Here is a 21,176-nt window from a genome sequence, read left to right on the forward strand (position 1 = left end):
GCCCCAGCAGGGGCTGGTCGTCCGATAGTTGTATGGCAGCAGCTTGCTTATAGACAGTTCCCGCACCTATGTTTCCCCTCTGCAGGTTAGTTTAAGGGGTTTGTTTATAGTTTAATAAAGTGGCCCTTTGTTCAACCCAGCTTGCTGTGTCTGTGTATTATTTCAACCCTCAGCCGCAACTTACCTTTTTATTTCAAGTTCTTCCAAGTTATGTTTCAAGTTATGTTTATGACAGTGACGGGTAAATCAATTTATTTGGGGGCAAAAAAGAATATGGGTTAGTAAAAAAAGCTTTATTTCTTAACTCCAGTGTGGGAGGATCAGGAATTCCAAATTTAGAAATGTATTATTTGGCAAATCAGATAGGCCATATTATCCCATTTATATTAGGAGATTCAAGTAAGCAATGGGTGCAAATAGAAATCATGTCAAAAGGTGGGATCCCAATAAATGTCTTCCCCTTTCTTGAAAATAAACTCCAATCTTTGAATGAAATGGAAAATAGGTTCACACGAACAAAATTTAAGGCCTGGAAGGAAAAGGTAATGGTTTTACTCCCTACAATATCTCCTCTGATTCACTTGGCATACTTCCCTATGTTTTTTCAATAAAAATCTCACGTATGATGTTAAGGGCTGGTGTACCAAGGGATCATATCATCTCTGTGATTTTTATCAGAGCGGAATGCCTGGTGGAGAACATAAGTTAAAAAATCAACTGCAGGAAATCCCATTCCCATGGTTATTATTGGAACACATCAATTTTTTTAATAATACAGAAATAAAAGAATTGACCAGATTTGAGAAATTTTTTTAATAATACAGAAATAAAAGAATTGACCAGATTTGAGAAATTAATATTAGCATATCCAGAGGATTCAAAGGGTTTGACATCCAATACATATAAAATCTTGGTTGATTATATAGGAAGATATACATCAAAATTAAAATTGTGGTGGAAAAGGGAATTGAAATAGATAGGGAAGAGTGGGCAACACAATGGAATAAGCCATCACACTGAACAATGGCAGCTAAACACAGAGAATTAATTTTGAAAATCATATATCAGTGATATCTGACACCTAGAAAAATAGCATTGATGAATCCAGGAACATCTTCAATGTGCTGGAGGGTGTATCAAAGAATCAGTACATATATACATGTGTGGTGAAAGTGTCAAAAAAATCACAGATTTTAGGTATCTGTGATAAATTAGATTGAACAGAAAACCCAATAAAAATTACTTTGACACCACAATTAGCTATATTGAATTTATTTCTGAATGAAGATCTTGATATTCATAATAAGAAGTTGGTAAGGTTTTTGTTAGCAGCAAGGGTTACTATTGTATGATCTTAGAAAGACCTTAAAGGGGCTAATATTGTTGCTTGGTATAAAACAGTTTGAGATATAGCTCTACTTGAAAAACTAACAGATAATTTAAAGAGAGCAAGAGGACAAATTAAAGGAACTAATTTCATTTCAGTATGGTATGATTTTATCAATTATATAAACTAACAAAATATAAAGATCCCACAGCCAATGGCATACACATGGATATGGCACTATTATCAAATGCTCCAATAAATGAAAGGATAGTAATGATATTCAAACATCCTTCAGGAACAGAAAAGAAAGGGAATAGTATTAATGTATGAATTAAAATTGTGCTAATAATTCACTATGGATCATCAATATGTAATCTTTACAAGCAATATGGTTATGATCTACATGGCGTAATATTTTCAGTTTATTTTGTCGGTTATGTTTATATTTTGATTATTTTAAAAATAAAATTTATTTAAAAAAACAAAACAAAAACAAAACCTCAAGGGGTTATAGAAGGAACTAAAACAATAACATTATTAATAAAAACAGTTAAAGACAGGTATTTAAAAACATTAAAATAATAAAAGCAACAATGAGTTAAATTCACTAATTGGGGAAAAAACCTTATCGTTTAAGAATGTACTTATAGGCAACAGATATTTCTATCAAACTTTAAAAAGCAGGGACATTGGGCAGCTATAGTGAATGCACCAAGGGAGCAAGAGACCTGACCTCCTCTCTGAGATATTGTACTGCCTTCCAAATTTGTAAAAATGCAAACACTGTTTGGATTGGTCTTTTACAGTTCTATCCACTTCCTTTGTAGCTTGGAAGAATTTGGTAACACTTCCCAGGATTCTTTGCAGGATGCCATGACTGTCTAAAGTGAAATAAATGTCTGCTGTGGGTGTGGCTCCCTGATTAGCCAAGCCAAACAGCTGTGAGTCTGGCTTTTAGAACACTGATGGCTCTTACTGAGCATGCCCGATGTTATATTCGACTTCAATATTAAATTTCTTAAATTAATTAAAAGTCAGCCATGCATTTATTTAACTTTTAAACTGCAGAAGGTGAAGGTCAGAGTATGGGGAAAGGTCAGTAATAGGATTACAGGTACTTTGGGAACACGGCTGATTTTTAATTAATTTCAACAAATTATGAGACCACTGACAGAAAACAGTCTGACAGCGGTCTGGATTTTTTTCTTTTGTTTTACACTTTGAACTCTCAATTCTGTCTGAGTGTTTTGTATATCACCATGAAAACTTACAGGGTTGTTAAGCAAGCATTTTTGAGTTCAGGATTGTAAGGTTTATGAGATTTTGTTTTGAAATGAGCTTATGGGAAGCAGCAGAATGGTATGGGAGATATTTTCAATTTAACATTAAGGAATGCAAAAAATCCATGCTGGCTATAGTATACAGCCACTCTTGTGGCTGTATAAACATACAGAAGATATAACAGCTTCTAAATGCCTGGGTAGGATTGCCTAACAAAAATGTTTTACACAAGAATATAGTCAAATATGGACGGACCTTGGATTTCAGGAAAGCCGATTTTAGCAAGCTCAGGGAAATGATGGGTAGGATCCCATGGCTAGATAGACTAAAGAAAAAAGGAGCCCAAGAAGCATGGGAGTTCATGAAGAACGTATTACAACAAGCGCAATCGCAAACAATTCCAAAGAGGAAGAAAAACGGAAGACATCGGAAAAAGCCAATGTGGCTACACGGAAGACTGGTGGAGGAGGTAAAAATAAAAAAGAGCATGTATAAAGAATGGAAGGAAGGACACATCACCAAGGAAGAGTACCGACGAGCGGCTCGGGCTTGCAGGAATAGCATAAGGAAAGCTAAAACCCAGAATGAGCTGAGGCTGGCGAGGGAAGCGAGGAACAACAAAAAGGGGTTTTTCAGATATGTTCGAAGCAAGAGAAAGACCAAGGAAACGGTGGGACTGCTGCTCAATGAGGATGGCAAAATGTTGACAGATAACAAGGAAAAGGCAGAACTGCTCGCCTATTTTGCCTCCGTTTTCTCCCAAAAAGGGAACAGTGTGCAACCTTGCGTCGGTAGCAATCTCAGTAAGGGGTTTGGATTGCAGTTCAAGATTGATAAGGAGATAGTCAGGAAATACCTAGTTAACCTAAATGAGTTCAAATATCCAGGGCCTGATGAACTGCATCCCAGAGTATTGAAGGAACTTACTGATGTACTCTCGGAACCTCTTATTTATTTTTATTTTATTTTATTCGATTTATTAGTCGCTCATCTGGCTGGAAACCCAGCCACTCTGAGCGACGTACAAAATAAAGGCATATAAACATCAGACATAAAAGTATATAAACATCAAAAAAGAAGTAATAAAACTAAACAACAAGGTAGAAGCTATCCCCCAACCCACACAGCCCAACCCAAAGATCAGAAAGTCCTCCTAAAGAAGCTCCCTTTTGAAGGCTGGAGGGTGGGGCAAGGCAGGTGGAAGCAGCCTCCCCTGATGGCAACAGAGTCTCTCTCCCCTCATAGTCCTTTTCTTGAGGCAGCTCCCTTTTGAAGGCTGGAGGGTGGGGCAAGGCAGGTGGAAGCAGCCTCCCCTGATGGCAACAGAGTCTCTCTCCCCTCATAGTCCTTCTCTTGAGGCAGCTCCCTTTTGAAGGCTGGAGGGTGGGGCAAGGCAGGTGGAAACAGCCTCCCTTGATGGCAACAGAGTCTCTCTCCCCTCATAGTCCTTCTCTTGAGGCAGCTCCCTTTTGAAGGCTGGAGGGTGGGGCAAGGCAGGTGGAAGCAGCCTCCCCTGATGGCAACAGAGTCTCTCTCCCCTCTTGCCATCATCTTTGAGAAATCCTGGAGAATGGGAGAGGTGCCGGAGGATTGGAGACGAGCAAACATCGTCCCGCTCTTTAAAAAGGGTAAAAAAGAACATCCGGGGAATTACAGGCCGGTCAGTCTGACTTCAATATAGGGACAGATATTAGAACAGATAATAAAAGAGTCCATTGGCAACTATCTAGATGACAATGCTCTGATTAGTAGGAGCCAGCATGGGTTTGTCAAGAAAAAGTCCTGTCAAACTAATCTCATCTCTTTTTTTGATCGGGTCACTAGCTTAGTAGATGGTGGAAATGCTGTAGATGTCATCTATCCAGATTTCAGCAAAGCGTTTGACAAAGTCCCCCACGACCTTTTGATTAGCAAACTGGTCAAATGCAGACTAGATGGAAATACTGTCAGGTGGATTCACAACTGGTTGGAAAACCGTAATCAAAGAGTGGTCGTCGGTGGCTCTGCTTCGGACTGGAAGGAGGTTTCGAGTGGAGTGCCACAGGGTTCTGTCCTGGGGCCGATACTCTTCAACATTTTTATCAATGACTTAGATGATGGAGTGGAAGTTTGTGGATGATACGAAACTGGGAGGGATAGCTAACACAATGGAAGACAGGAATAAAATCCAAAGGGACCTGGATAGACTAGAAAATTGGGCTGAAATTAATAAAATGAAATTCAATAAAGACAAATGCAAGATTCTGCATTTAGGCCACAAAAACAAAATGCACGGGTACAGGATGGGAAATACCCAGCTTAGCAGTAGTGCGTGTGAGAAGGACCTTGGAATTGTAGTGGATCGCAAGTTGAACATGACCCAGCAGTGTGATGCTGCAGCAAAAAAGGCAAACGTGGTTTTGGGATGCATAAACAGAGCTATAGTTTCCAGGTTGAGGGAAGTAATAGTCCCACTATATTCTGCATTAGACAGGCCTCATTTGGAATACTGCGTTCAGTTCTGGGAGCCTCATTTTAAGAAAGATATAGACAAGTTAGAGCGGGTTCGGAAGAGGGCGACGAGGATGATAGCCGGTATGGAGAACAAGTCTTATGAGGAAAGGTTGAAGGAACTTGGCATGTTCAGTCTGGTGAAGAGAAGGCTGAGGGGTGACATGATTGCACTCTTTAAGTACCTGAAGGGCTGTCACATAGAGGAGGGTACAGATTTGTTCTCTGCTGCCCCAGAGGGTAGGACTAGGTCTAATGGTTTTAAGTTGCAGGAGCGTAGATTCAGATTGGACATTAGAAGGAACTTCTTGACAGTAAGGGCAGTTCGGCAATGGAACCGACTGCCTAGGGAGGTGGTGGGATCCCCTTCGCTGGATGTCTTCAAGCAGAGGCTGGACAGCTATCTGCGGGAGATGCTCTAGCTGTGGATTTCCTGCTGTGAGCAGGCGGTTGGACTCAATGGCCTACAAGGCCCCTTCCAACTCTATGATTCTATGATTCTAAGTGCTAAAAAAAGTACAATGAAAGTGCCTGCCTAATATCAATAGGCGGGGAGTTACAAAGAGTAGACGCTCTCACTCTATAGGACTGATTTCTTACAAGAGCAGAACAAGTATTATGTGGCACTAGGGTTGCCAGGTCAGAAGCATCCCAAAACCTGAAATTTTAGGGGCGGGCCCGAGTGATGTCACGGGGCAGGTCCGAGTGATGTCACGGGGTGGGTCTGAGTGATGTCATTAAGCATGATACATTAAGCATCAACCACAGTTGCTTGGAGCGTACAATTAAAAAAAAATCTGACTGGAAATTAAGCTAGACATCTTAGCTAAAACATGGAGCCTGGGTAGGGAACATTTAAACTAGCCTACTTGCTTTCGGCAAGAAGGGATTAAGTGCCTTCAGGCCAGGCCAGTCACCAGAAGGCCTCTGTAGGAAGAAAGGAGCCTAGTGTTGTGGAGATGTTAGGTGGGAGCATTCGGGAGTAAATGCCCCTGAAGGCTGCAATTCTAAACACACGTACTAAGGGACTAAGCCCCCATAGAACTCAACAGGACTTACTTCTGAGTAGATATAGTTTGGATTGTGCTGTTGGTAAAGCTTGACTAGGGATCCTCTGCAAAGACATCCATATCCAAGCAGGGTTGGCAACCCCCTGCCTGGAATGCCCTGCCCTTATCTTTTAATGTGGCTGCTCCAAACTTCTTTACAGATTTGACCCTTCACTTCAGAAAGAGGTCTGAGAAATGAGTAAGAGTAAGAAGATTCTCTACCCTTTCTGTCTGCATAGATGCCTTCATCCTTCCCCTGAGCCCAGCAGAAGCTCTGGGCCAGGCGGAACACAGTGGCATCTCATAGAGGACACCCTCCCCTTTCATGGGGTGTATGATTTGTCCTGGCCCAGAGCAGATTTTGGGGTGGGCACCCCCAATTACTTATTTTTCCTGTATGTCTTTTTCTGCTTTGATTTTGTATAGATGTCCTCTTCTGTGCCCTGTGCCCAGCAGAAGCTCTGGGCCAAGCAGGACGGTGGCATCTCATAGTGGATACCCTCCCCTTTCCTGGGGTATATGATTTGTGCTGTCCCAGAGCAGATTTCGGGGTGGGTACCCCCATTTACTTATTTTTTTCTATGCGTTTTTGTCAATTTTGATTTTGCATCGATGCACCCGTGCATGCCCAGTGCCCAGCAGAAGCTCTGGGCCAGATGGGATGCACTGGGATCTCGTAGAGGACACCCTCCCCTTTCCTGTATAGATGCCCTCCTCCATGCCCTGCACCCAGCAGAAGCTCTGGGTCAGGTGGGACACAGTAGCATCTCATAGAGGACACCCTCCCCTTTCCTGGGGTATATGATTTCTCCTCGCCCAGAGCAGATTTGGGGGTGGGCACCCTCAGTTACTTAATTTTTCCTGTATATTTTGGTCTGCTTTGATTTTGCATAGATGCCTTCCTCCATGCCCTGAGCCCAGCAGAAGATCTGGGCCAGGTGGGACGCAGTGGCATCTCGTAGAGGACACCCACTGCTTTCCTGGGGTATATGATTTGTCCTGGCCCAGAGCATATTTTGGGGTGGGCACCCCCAGTTACTTATTTTTTTCTACATGTTTTTGTCCATTTTGATTTTGTATAGATGCCCTCCTCCATACCCTGCACCCAGCAAAAGCTCTGGGCCAGGCAGGATGCAGTGGTATCTCGTATAGGACACCCTCCCCTTTCATGGGTGTATGATTTGTCCTGGCCCAGAGCAGATTTTGGGGTGGGCACCCTCAGTTACTTACTTTTTCCTGTATGTTTTGGTCTGCTTTGATTTTGCATAGATGCCTTCCTCCGTGCCCTGTACCCAGCAGAAGTTCTGGGCCAGGTGGGACGAAGTGGCATCTCATAGAGGACACCCTCCCCTTTCCTGGGGTATATGATTTGTTCTGTCCCAGAGCAGAGATTGTGGTGGCCACCCCCAGTTACTTATTTTTTATGATTTTATGACATCATTATGTATTTATGATAATATCAGAAGCCTGATGATTTTGATTGCATAAATGTATTGTTATCCTTGACGGGGTGAGTCCCCCAATCACAGTGATATATCATACAGGGTACCCCAACATATATTTTGGGGTTCAGAGACACATTAAGTTTGATTTGAAGTTGCTGTAGTTGTCAACTCTTCTTTTTTAGTGTTTTGAACTTTCAAGCAAAGAAGGAACTGGGAACTAGGAACCAACTTCAGCATCATATCAGTTAAATAGATTAAACAGTCGCAGGGGGGTGGCTGACGTTTTGGTGTATATCTCGGGAACCAGACCACCTAGAAACTTAATTTTTTTAAAAATTGAAGCTGAGAGTCCAGAGATTAAGGGGCGCTAGCCAGAGAGCCAGAGGGGCCCCCAAAAACTGGAGACTCTGGCTGAAAAACAGAGACCTGGTAACTCTAGGTGGCACCCGTAACATACAAAGCACACCTTGAACTTGGCCTGGTAGCAAATCGCCAACCAGTGCAGATTTCAGAGCAGAGGTGTTATGTGCTGATGGGGTCTCACTCATGTCACCAATCATGCCACAGTGTTCTGCACTAACTGCAGCCTCCAGGTCAGGTTGTGCTTCATAGGGATTTATGTGACCTTGGCTGACTGACTTGCCAGGACTTTTTGTTTTGGTTTTGGGTTAGGAACCCTGACTGGTTGTGGGATGCTGAGTTTTCTGCCTTATAGGAATCTTGTTGTGGTTGGTATGGTATTGTGTTTAGGAAATCATCACTGACTTTTTCTTTTTCTATTTGCATTCAATTTACCTCTGACCTTACTCGCTTACATCCACAGAAGCAACAAAGTGGTTCCATGTGATCAGCTCAAACCCCTTAAACCCACTGATGATGTACCTTGTTGGTTGCATGATGGTTTGTTTCTTGCCCAATAGCGGTAAAAGAGAATTCACATACTGGGAACTGTGGCTGCAATTGCTGTTGTTTCCAAGCAGCTGCCTGTGAAGGTAGACCAAATCATGTGTGTTTTCTCTTTGTCAACTATTACTCACTGGAATTGAGTTGGCTGTCAAAGTGAATTTATAGTAGCCCACAGGATAGGCAGGAAAGGATAGAGAATCTTCTTATTCATTTTTCGAACAGTTACAGAGAAAGGTTTGAGGGTCAAATCTGTAAAGAATTTTGGAGCAGCCATGTTAAAAGGAAGGGGCAGGGCATTCCTTGCAAGGGGTTGCCAACCCTGCTTTGATATCGATGTCTTTGCAGAACATCCCTCATCAAGCCTTACCAACAGCACAATCCCCGTAACTACTCAGAAATAATTCCTATTGTTTTGTATGGGCCTAGTCTTTTAGAAAGCATGTTTAAAATTACAGCCTTCAGGGCTTCCATCTTTTCTTCTGAGTGCTCCCATCTAACATCTCCACAACACTAGGCTCCCTTCTCCTACAATGGCCTTCTGGCGACTGGGTCTGGCCTAAGGGCACTTACATCCTTTTTGCCAGAAGCAAGTAGGCTAGATTAAATATTCATTACCAGGCTTTCTAATCAAGTGAGAAGGAATGATCCCGTCAGTTCAGCTGGATGTGGGAACACCCTCTTTTAGCTAAGATGTCTATCTTAATTTCCAATCACAGATTTTTTTTTGTTTGAATGGTGTGCTCCAAGCAACTGTGGTTCATGCTTAATGTATCATTCATAATTACATCACTAGGGCCCGCCCCTGAAATCTCAGGGTTTGGGAAGCCTCTGTCCTGGCAAACCTAGTTGGAGATGTTATTGGGGATTAGTCCTCTGAATCTGAGGAAGGCCTAAATCCTCAGGCCAGAAGGGCTGAAATTGATGTGTTGATGAGCCTCTTCCTGAGTGCAGCAGCCTCTCATCCATATTGCCCTCAGGCAGATGGTCAGGCCCAACCTTTATGCCTGTCCTGCTCCCCCTTTTAACAACAACAAAAACCCTTAAAACTGGGGGGGAAGGATATGAGCAACTTCTGCCTGCAAATGTGGATTTTCCACAATGCCAGCATGGGGGGGACGACACACATGGTAGGTGTCCAGATTTTGAGGTGCCCCCCCCAATGCTGTGGAATGATTTAACATTCAGGGCATTGTGGGCCAAGATGGAGTACTGGTGGTGGGGGGGAAAGGCACACTTTAAAAAAATAAAGGATGGCCATGATAGTGGTGGGAGGTCAGTGGTGGGAGGGGTTCAATGATGGACAGGTTCCCTCAACCCTGCAGCTGTCCCTGTCTTTACAGCTGGTCTCCTGAGCCAAGGAACATGCTGCAGTGCACTTTGGAGAGGCAGGCTGAAACGTAGGCCTGATTCTATGCCAGTGATAGCCAACACAGTGGCTTCCAGATGTCATTGGACTACAGTATCGTTCTTGACACATTGAAGGTATCACATTGGTTACCTTTGTTCTAATCAGTGCTGTAATCAGGTCCATTGGAGCATCTGGTCCTGTCTATCAAGAGTAACATACACTTTAGCTTCCTGTGCCACTTACATTCTATGCAAAAAAAAAGTAACTTCTTATCAGAAAGCCTTTTGAGTTGAGTGCTGGAGTGCCAGTCAAAAAGCATAGGAAGCCCCTTTGTAGATATTTCCCTCGCCATAATCTCTTTCAAAAGAGCAAGCAGGATAGTGGCTGGGACAGGGACTGAGACACACCTCCCTTTCTGCTTTATGACTTCAAGTCAGCTAGTTAGTAGCCGTATCAACCTCATATAATCCATATAACACAAGCTGAGAGGAAACAGGAATTCCCATTCTTGCAGAAGATTCTGAATTTGAAATGTTTCACTGGAAAATGCTCATGGACTATGATGATGCTTTGCCAATGGCAAAAAGCTGTCACTCTAGACTGCTATCTGCTTTCTCCTTGCTCTCAGTAGCAGACTAAAACCAGTGGTTAAAAAAAAAAAGTGGCTCACAAAGAGAAAGAGAGGAAGGAGTATAAATAAAGTGTGAAAGTGCCTTTTTATATATAATGAGAATTATGGTACTTTAAAGGCATTAATTTTGCTAAGTTTTTTTTAAAAAGCTAACCAGTTTTGTTTTTTGTTTTTTAAGCTAATCACTGAGGCTGAGACAGCAGCTCAGTAAGAGTAAATAAGGAGACAATTCAAACCCTGGCTGGGAAGTGATAAGACATAACAGAGCAGTGGAGCCAGTGCCACAGCCACAGCCCCATTGCTCATGCTGGCCTGGGCAAAAGGCATGGGAGCCAGTAAATCGCTGTGCCAGCCTAAAAGTGATGGTAACAGGGCCAGCTTGGGATCCAGTGGACCCAAAGCCGGCTCAGCCCCTCCCTGCCCTCAGCATTGCCCACTTGGGGCCTTTCTGCAGGCTACTGCACATTCAGTGGGCGGGACAGATAGCTTCATGGACAGAGGCCTGCGGAAGCTGGCAAGAGTGGATGGAAGAAGACCTTTGTCCAACCCAACCTGCCTCCTGCATAGTCCAAAGGGGACTTAGATTGCATCTTAACTGGCTAAGATGAATTCAGAATGTGGTGTTTTCTGAAAGAAGGCAGAATGAGAATGTCTTGAGTGTGACCTTCCCCAGCCAATTCCCTCCTTTGCCCACCATAATGAGAGAACTTTTAACGTATGGATTTGTTTTCCTCTTAATTAATTTTGACAGGTGAAAGACGATCAAATCTGAATATATGGATCGTTAAATCTCTGCCATTCTTATGTTCTCCAGAGAAATGCTATCACCAAATGAAATGAACACTGTAGAAAATTATCATTTCTTTTCTCCTCCCCCACCTTTTCCCCCCAGTAGAGATTCTTAATGGTGCATATTTAAGAATTATTCACTTTCTGCAGTACTTGACAAAGCTCTTAGACGGTTTAAATTCTCCAGTGATTTGACTTATTCACACTCTTCATGGTTAATGCAGGATGACAGAAGATAATTTTTTTTAACAATGCCAGAATTTCCAGCTGCTCGTTAAAGTCTCACTCCTGTTTCTTTCGATATAAGAATATAAACATCCATTTGAAGATTAAAAAGCTTTTGGTTTTTAATTATTTTTGATAAATCTTATCCTTTGAATCCATGGCATTGTGACTGAACATTTTTATTACTTATGTTTGTTTTAACGATAGAAATAGTTTGAATGTACCTCAGTTGATTTCTAGGGTTTATCATATAGACAACAGTGTGCAACATGCCACTGGAATGTGCTCAAAGAATAAACTAGCCATTGAGACAAATCAAACCACATGGCACAGCTCTTACATATCTACAAATAGCAACCTCGTACCCAGTATCATTTGGGAATTCTAAGAAACCAAAAACTCAGCGCAGTTTTGAAATCAGTGGTTAAAATCAATGCTGTTTTCTTGATTCAAAATGGTGTCCAAAGGCATCCAAACACAGACAAAAATTTGTTACTTGATCTGAGATATGCAAAATTTGGTAACTTACGAGGTGTCCAAATGCATAGCAAACAAACAACTTTCCAAGATATATAGCAGATGTGATTCTCTTAAATACCTTGGAATGAGCACAGGTCACCTGTTATAAGAGAACATGTTTAAGTGCTAAACTTATTGCCATTTGGGGGGTAAACAGTTGTTCACATTTAACACACACAATATAAGAGCAATGCATTGCACATAAATTTGAACAGGATTAAAGTTTCAGCTTTGTTGACAGAACCTCCATTACAGCAGTGTAGAAATAAATCACAAATAAATGCTATTCCCTAGAAGTCATGGAAGTTGGAGATAATGAGGAAGAAATCATTGTTCTTAACATGAAATTGGTTAATTGCCTCCTACCAAATATATACTTTGTTAACTGAAGAAAAAGGCTGTCTTGCATTTTTCTTTAAAATCTACATTAGTATTGTATTTAGGAGGGCAGGTTATCACTGTGATTTCAGACCCAATTAAAAATAGTACCAGAAAAGGTTTCATGGCATGGAACCTACATATCTTAGAGGCCACATTTTTATATATGTATCCATATGAGACCATCCACCTATTGAGATTATTTTGAGGGCCTACTTTAGATTCTGTCTCAGTAGCATAGTGGCAAATTCAGAAGTGCAGGGTCCTTTCATGATAGTCACAGCCATACCCCCTTACAGTTACTCCCCCTTCAAATATTATACAGCCGTCTAATAGTATAGAAAAATCTGGCCAGGGTTGAATATTGCTTTCTGCTTCCCTGTCACTGTCACCATTTGACTGTCCTTTCTCACTGTCAGAGATATTGCTTGAATTACTGAATTCAGTGTCAACACATTTATCTCTTGCTGCTACCAAACTGCTTAATGATGTAGATGGGATGCAACCATCAGGATTCACTGTCTCTTCTTCTGCAATTACTAAAACTTTACTCTCCACAACTTGGCTTTTTGAAATAAGGTTTGCTCGCAATTGACCCTCACTGGAGCCTGCATAACTGACTCAGAAAGACCTACAGCAATGACTTTCCCCTCTCTTTGTCTGGGCTTTTTTTGCTACTGGGTAAAAGATGAAGCCTGTTTTTCCTAAATGAAGAAACTCACACTCTCTAAGCAGGCCATTCATTTTGCATAGGAATTTGTAAACTTTTAAACTTTGCTACGCACTAGAAGGTAGGAAGGGATTTTTCCACCCCCTTCTCCTATCTCCCTGTGTCACCCTCTCCTCCTTCCACAGATACCTAGAGTTAGAAACTGACAGAGGTGTTAGCTCATTTAGGCAGTTTTTCATCATCATCATCATGATGTTGTAAGGTAAAGAACGTCATTTGCTGAGTATCTCTTCTTGGTTGCCAAACTAAGTAAACCACATTTGGGCAGAGTTTACGAATTTTGCAAGAAAACTTAAGCATGGAAATTCCTGATCCTAACATCTGGTGTTGGCTGCATCTCTCTCTCTCAATCACTCACACACACACACACACACATTTAGCCATATTCATTTGCATTTCACTTTACCATGAACAAGACAGATATATACATTATTTGCTAATAGGCAAAAAACCTTGCTCAGAGGCACGTTACCAAATTCTTCCAAGCTACACAGGAAGTGGATTGGACTGTGAAAGACCAACCCAAATTGTGTTTGCATTTTGACAAATTTGTAGGGCAGTACAATCTCTCAGAGAGGAGGTCAGGTCTCCTGCTCCCCTGGTGCATTCACTATAGCTGCCCCATTTCCCTGCTAAAGTTTGATAGAAATATCTGTTGGCTAAAGGTACATTCTTAAATCACGAGGGTTTTTTTTGCCTAATAGTGAATTTTCCTGCTTTTTAGTCTGGGAGGTAAGGAATGGGATCCTGTGCAAGTTTGCTGATAATGGATTGATCATTTGCATGCTTATTGAGTTCAGTGGGATTTACTCCCTTGCAATCATGCTTAGGATAGGTGAAACCCTATACGGTTGTGGCCCAGCCTATCTGAAGGAGCACCTCCAGCATCGACAGGGATGCCGCTCAACAAGATCGACCTCAGAGGGCCTTCTCTGGATCCCACCAGTCAAAATAGCTAGGCTGGTGAGGACTCGAGAGAGGTCCTTCTCAATAGTGGCCCCCACTGATATACGCCATGCGCCATCTATAATGAGCTTCCACAGGACCCTGAAGACTTGGCTTTTTAGGCGGGCGTTTGAGATGGGCTAGTTTTTTACTGTTTTACTGTTTTCAAATTTTAATTGTTTTATATACTGTTTTATCTTGTACGTCACCCAGAGTGGCTGGACATCCAGCCAGATGGGCGACTAACAAATTTAATGATAAAAAATAAAATAAAAATAAAAACTGTCCACAGGGGATGAGGAGGGGAGGAGAGGGATGGGAGCAGGCAAGAGGGGGAGGAGGAGGGTAGGTTTGATAATTTGCATGTTTATTGAGTTCAGTGGGATTTACTCCCATGCAATCATGCTTAGGATAGGTAAAACTGACCATGGGGAGGGAAGCCTGGAGTGGGCAGGGGAGGAAGAAGAAGGAAAAGGGGAGTAGAGCAAGAAGGGAGGTGGAAGAGAGAGGAGAGGGGAAGGAGGGGAAAGGCAGGTCCGATCATTTGCACATTGAGTTCAATGGGATTTACTCCTGTGCAATCATGGCTAAGATAGGTAAAACTGACTATGGGGGAGGAGGAGGGGGGGAGGGGAGAGTAGAGGGAAGGAAGAAGAAGGAGAGGGGAACAGAAAGAGGGGGAGGGGAAAGGAGGGGATTGGAAGGGAAGGGGGAGGGGGGAAGGAAGGGGAAGGAAGGGGCAAAAGGGAGGGGATGGGAGGGAGAGAGGAGGGCAGGTTTGATCATTTGCATACTTATTGAGTTCAATGGGATTTACTCCTATGCAATCATGCTTGAAAATGAAATGGACTGATTCCAACTTATGGTGACCCTATGAATGTTTTCATGGTAAGCTGTATTCAGAGGAGGTTTACCATTGCCTTCCTCTGATGCTGAGAGGCAGTGACTGGCCCAAGGTCACCCAGTGAGCTTCATGGCTGTGTGGGGATTTGAACCCTGGTCTCCCAGGTTGTAGTCCTAGGATAGGTAAAACTGATCATGGGGGAGGAGGAGGGGGGAAGGAGGGGATTGGAAGGGGATGGGGGAGGGAAAGGGAGGGGTGGAGAGGGAAGAGGCAAGAGGGAGGAAGAGGGGAGGACAAGTTTGATTATTTGCATACTTTGTGAGTTCAGTGGGATTTATTCCTGTGCAATCATGCTTAGGATAGGTGAAACTGACCTGGGGGAGGGGCAGGGGGAGGAGGAGGGAAGGAAGGGAATAGAAGTCTCATCTCGGTAGAATGAGATCCTTGTAAACAAACAAACAAACTGGAGGGCATGCAGGAGGGAGAGACAGAGACCCCTCTTCATCCCAACCCCCACCTCCTTTTCTACTTACCTTCCTCTCCCATCAACCTGGTTGTGTCCACCCTCCTCCTCTGCAAACTCCAGCACTTAATTGCTTGCTATTCATCATTGTCTCCATATGCTTCACTCCTTCCTACTTATGCCACTCCCACAACATCCCTAGGAACCAATCAGTGTGAAAGGAGAGTGTGTTAGTCACTGAGAAGAGTCTTCTCAGTGGCTACCTCACCTCCTTTAATTCTGATTGGCTCCCATCAGCAGGAAAGGAAACAAGTTAGAAGACTCTTCTCAGTGGCTAACACTCCCCAGAATTCATGTTGGTTGGCTCATAGGATGCTGGAGATTTAGAGTTCCTGCTGGGACCTGGCTCCCAAAAAAGTAAGGGATCTAAGACCCCCTGCAATCCCGGATAGCTACACCATTGATGTCACTTTGAGAATTAGTACATCTGCTTCAGGTGGTTTCTCTAGACCAACCTTCCCCAACCTGGTGCCCTCCAGATGTTTTGGACTACAGCTGGGATCACCCCCAGCCCCTTATGATACTGAGCCTGATGGAAGTTGTAGTCCAAAACATCAAGAGGGCGCCATGTTAGGGAAGGCTGCTCTAGACATGACATCTGTTTATAACAAACTTTGGATAGGTGAAAGACTGGAGTTCCAGCTTTTGAAGTACAAATAGTCTGTGAATTGTGTTAATTATAGAGAAAAAGTTATCATCAGAACTGCTAAGTGACTGGGTCAAAATAAAAAGAAGTTGCATCAAAAAAGTAGACACATTAAAATCAATGGAATTCTGTTTTCTGGAGGCTTGTGAAAACGATCTTGTTCCGGAGAGCCTTTGGTAGGGACTGAGGATAGAGCCAGACACTGATTTTATGCCTTCTATGTTAATTTTTACCTCTGTAGTCCCTTCTGTACCACTCCCTATATGTATGTGTGTGTGTGTGTGTATTGTATTTTAATTGCATTTTATGTATTTTAATTTAAATGTTTTTGTGATCTTTATTGTGTACAATTTTTATTATGTACATGTTCAATTTAATTGTAAGCTGCCCTAAGTGCCCTATTATAGGGTAGAAGAGTGGGATAGAAATATTTTAAATAAATAAATAAATAAATAATAAGATAGTCATATACATTGCATCAAAACAGTAGACCCATTATTTCCTCCACACCGCATGACTGAAATCTCCTTGGCACACTAAAAAGTTCCTTCTGTTACATAAAGTTTGAGAACAATATTGTCACATACTTAACTTCACAGAAAGAAAAAAGGTTGTCTCTACTGAAGGATATAATAGCCACGCAGCACAAGCAATACTTTATAAACATCCTTACAGTGCAGATTAGAGCTGGTCAGGACCTCATGCCACTCTTCCACTACAGAGCTATAGTGTTTGCCCCACTAATTGTCTCAGTAGGCCATCATAAGCACAGAGGCATGCCAAGGTTTTTCTTTGTTTGTTTTAAGTACTGTAAATCATAGATGGGGAACCTGATGCATTCCAGATGTTGTTGAACTTCAACTCCCATCAGCCCCAGCCAGCATAGCTAGTGCTTGCGAATGATGAGAGTTGTAATCTAGCAACGTCTGGAAAGCCATAGTTTCTCCACCCCAATTTAAATATGTTTCTTGTCTTGTATTCTCTCCCTAATAATATTGTCAATTTTTCTCACAACAGGATTCCTTCTAACTTCACCAGCAGGAAAGACCAGACATCAGAAAGGAAAAAGTCTAAAAGACAGGAACAGTTGCCTTGTCTCTCTCTCATTACATCAGTGGTTATAATGGTATGTGCCCACTGTCAGGGTTGCAAGATGGCAAGGCTTCCTGGGTTGTCCTCCTTGTTAGGAACAATGTAGAGCAAAACATAGTTACTTTATGAGTTCAAAGGATTAGTTGAAGAATTACTGAAGGGGTGAAAATCAGTGGTAACCCTGTGTAAAGGCCTATTTATTTATATTTTATAAATATAAACTAGCTGGCAAATAGATGCCTCACTGGCAAATAGATGCCTTGCTGGAAGCACAGTGCACCCCAACTAAAGGCATGATAATTAGAACATTTAAAACAATTATTTTTCATTTATGTCTTGCCTAATGCTTGTTAGCTCATCTTATTTTAAGAACTGTCAAGAAAGAAAGAAAGAAAGAAAGAAAGAAAGAAAGAAAGAAAGAAAGAAAGAAAGAAAGAAAGAAAGAAAGAAAGAAAGAAAGAAAGAAAGAAAGAAAGAAAGAAAGAAAGACGTGAATGATGACTTAGTGCTAACATGAGGCTTGTTTACATGTTACACTGAACACAGGTAGAAGCTGTCTCTATGCATGTACAAGTGTTTGTGTGAAACTGGGTACACACGCTGATTTATATCGCTCAGGTATTGTGTACAGAGATTCACAGACTGTACAAATAATGAATGTTGCAGGTGAATAACTGTAAGAGGGTATAGCTCCTGAATGTATTGTGTGAACACTAGGGATAAGCGAGCATTTCAATGAAATAAGAATTGGCATTGGACTCCCTGATAATTGCAGGCCAACTATCTTTGTGGACTGATCCTGAAACCTGTGAACATCTGCTGCTTTTTCCAACACCAGATTTTTAGTACTTCGAATATAAGTTAAACTGATCAGCTTGCTAACTGACATTAACTAGGAGAAAGAAGGAAGAAAGTGTCTGAAACTGATCAGTCTGCTTGCTAATTGCCTGCAACCCAGTGCCATGTGTGTGTATGCAAGTGTGTGTGCACATGTGTGAAAGCTGCATTTAGGGAGGGGGCACAGTGAGTGGTTGGCAGCAGCAAATGGCTGCATTGCAGGCGCAGAGGCACACACCCCAGGCAGTATAAGGGCCAGCCAGGACCAGCAACGAGGGAGGGGAAGGGTAGGGAGAAGCAGGCTGGGTGGGTGGTGGGTGGTGGGTGGTGGGAGGATGAAGGGACTGATAGGCAGACAGGTGGAAGGAGAGAAGGTGGGTGGGTGGCAGGAGGATAGATGGATCAATGGGCAAACAGGATAGTGGAGGATGGGGGGCACTGAAAGTTGCCTTCCCCTTTTCCTTTCCAAAAAGGAAAACAGCCAGTCTCTGTTGATGTGAAAACTGACCAGGCTTAGTTTCAGAAGAGGCAGCAAAGCTGCTTTCCTTTCAAAATATTGATATTTCCTTCCAAATATCAGTATTTCCTTTCATTTATCGATATTTCCTTTCAAAATATTGATATTAATATTGATATTTTGGGGAGCAAAATTGGACTGGTAAAAGCAGCAGATAGCAGACAAAGAACAAATTCAAATTTATACCACCTGGTAGATTGAAGGAATGCTTTTGAAGCAGCATCACCCAAATATCCCATCCCTAGTGAACATCCCTGTGGTGATGAGTGAACAATGTTTTTGGAGGAGCGGTTGTTTTGCTCTTATTCACATACTTGCTGCTGGCTTTTTTGTTGTTCAGTTTTGTATCATTCTAAAGAAGAGATACTGCCCAGATTTTATTCTTTTAATAGCCACCTGATTTGGGCATTTTTCTTAGGAGACTCTCTCTCTCTCTCTCTATGTGTGTGTGTGTGTGTGTGTGTGGTATAAGAAAAGAAAAAAGTGCTTCCCATATGTTAAAGAACTTTTGTTTAAAGATCTACACTGTAATTTAACTGTTCAAATTTTTATGTAGTCTTAACTTACTTTACAGAGCCCACCCTTTCCACAAGTTTAAGTTTTAAGTACTTTGGGGGGAAAGTACAGTCCTGCACAAGACAGGATTCTTGATGGCTGGGGCAGCAGCATGCAAGCATCTTCATCGACTAACTCTTTTCAGCTGTGGAATTTCTGCAATGGGTGCTATCCTTGTTTCTACTCCACCTACAACAATCATACCTGACGGTTGTTTAGTTCTAATCTCATAACCTTTCTTAGGCACAGTGGAAGGGATCAAGGAATAGTATGAGCTAGTAGTGCAATTTCAAGTAGGGAGAAATTGAGTTGCAAGTTGTTATCGTTATCCAATTGATATAGATCCTCAAAGATCTGGGATCCACTGATCTAAAAGGTGCATTTTAATAAATGTTTATTCATTCTTCTTGTAGCTTTCACTGGGTTCTGAAGATATAAAAGCCAACTATAACAGAAGCATAATTTTAACTAGCAGAAACTAATAATTTAGGACAAATTATGCAGGTGCTGCAAATGAGCACTTATGACCAAAGGATGGAGGATGATTCAAGATTTATTTTGAACATTTATAAACATAGAGATTAAGGATATGTGGACTTGAGTGGTCGCATCTATTGTTTATGAAACAAGTAATGTCATGAGGTCATACAGTGTTAAGCTCCCACAGAGTTTACAATACAGTGTTAGACTCAAGCTGTCAAATTATAATTGCCTGTGAATTGTAACTGCAGCATGGCACAGACTAAGTCTGCTGAGATGAGATTAGTAACCAAAAAAATCTTATTAAATATGTGTATGTGGTGGGGAGGTAATTACAGAATCCTCCTAAACTTCCTAAAGTTTTTTTTTTGCAACCTACAAGAGTTTGTAGCTTGTAAAAATTGCAGAAAATTTAAGCTTCAGGAAAAAATATTCAGATTGTCATTCTGGCACTGATGAACTAAAAATACATACACTGTTACAGTTGTACATGGAAAGGCTTGTTCAAACCATCCAATGCCCCCACCAAAATGTCACTTTCAAGTACATGTTATTATATTATTATTATATTATATTTATTAGTCGCCCATCTGGCTGGTTGACCAACCACTCTGGGCGACATACAAGATAAAATACATTGAACATTAATTCATGTGTTGATTCAAGACACCTGCTGTGTACAGAACTATAGATCCATCCAGTCATTCTTTCTGTCTCCTAGCTGATTGATACAGGAACTAGCCAGTCACTGAATCTCAGGTCCTGGTCACATTCTTTGCTTCATTTGTGTCTAATTGGGTCTCCGTCAGGCTTAGTGTGCTACATACTGATCTGTAATTTATTACGTTTTCTTGAGAAGGTGGAGGTCGGTGCTATTTGCAAATGATATGGAGTGTCTGCTACACTCAGCACATCTGGGCCAAATTTTTCTACTGTGCTGTGCTTGAGTTGTAAGAAATGCCAGACAGCTGCAGGAGGAAGATCAAATTCTTTCTGAAGTGCCCTAAGGTTTCTAATTCATCATTCTGTGTTATGATAGGTGAGAAGTACAAGATATCCCTTTCTGTCTATATTTTCCATAAAGTTGGATTGTTGGCTACTGTGTGGGGTATATATGGCAGGCACGTTGAGGTGCTTGGAGCCTAGTGCTGCCCAGCTCTGTAGTGGGGCTAGGTTGTATACTTCTCTCTGTGCCCACTGTGGGATTTCATCCTCAACTTCCTGCTGGTGCAGTTAGGTATGTGTTGTGGTATACTCACAGGTTTGGAAGGTTAAAGCCACCTTTAGTCAATGAGAGCAGTAGTTTGCCATATGCCAAGCTGGGCTTGTTGTTTGGACCCACAAGATTTCCTTAATAACTGATCAATTTATATAAAGTTTTTCCTCAGAAAAAACAGAATATGGTGCAGATTAATTGCATTGTCCCACAGTTTCATATATAACAGCAGGACTGGTAGCCTAATATAAGTTAATGTTTCTTGCAGGTGACAACAAAAAAAGCTTTTCTAGTTTTTGTTAATGCTAGACTAGAACCAAATTAATATTAGCCCTATTCTGTGATGATTGTGTATTATCTACTACCCACATGTTCACCAAAGGTTTGCTTTGTGCTGTTGTTT

At 41.9% G+C, this 21,176-nt stretch overlaps 1 long non-coding RNA gene across 1 annotated transcript in view; it reads left to right on the forward strand.

Annotated features, from left to right (window-relative positions):
- The window catches only part of LOC133384369 (uncharacterized), a 36,100-nt gene extending 16,572 nt beyond the window's left edge, over nucleotides 1-19,528 (forward strand). The window contains exons 2-3 of the long non-coding RNA XR_009762534.1: nucleotides 17,094-17,202; nucleotides 19,097-19,528. This is a non-coding gene — a long non-coding RNA (uncharacterized LOC133384369). The remainder of the gene's footprint in view (nucleotides 1-17,093; nucleotides 17,203-19,096) is intronic.
- The last annotated feature ends 1,648 nt before the right edge of the window (nucleotides 19,529-21,176 follow it).

Source organism: Rhineura floridana, chromosome 4 (assembly GCF_030035675.1).
Source record: "Rhineura floridana isolate rRhiFlo1 chromosome 4, rRhiFlo1.hap2, whole genome shotgun sequence".
NCBI lineage: Eukaryota > Metazoa > Chordata > Lepidosauria > Squamata > Rhineuridae > Rhineura > Rhineura floridana.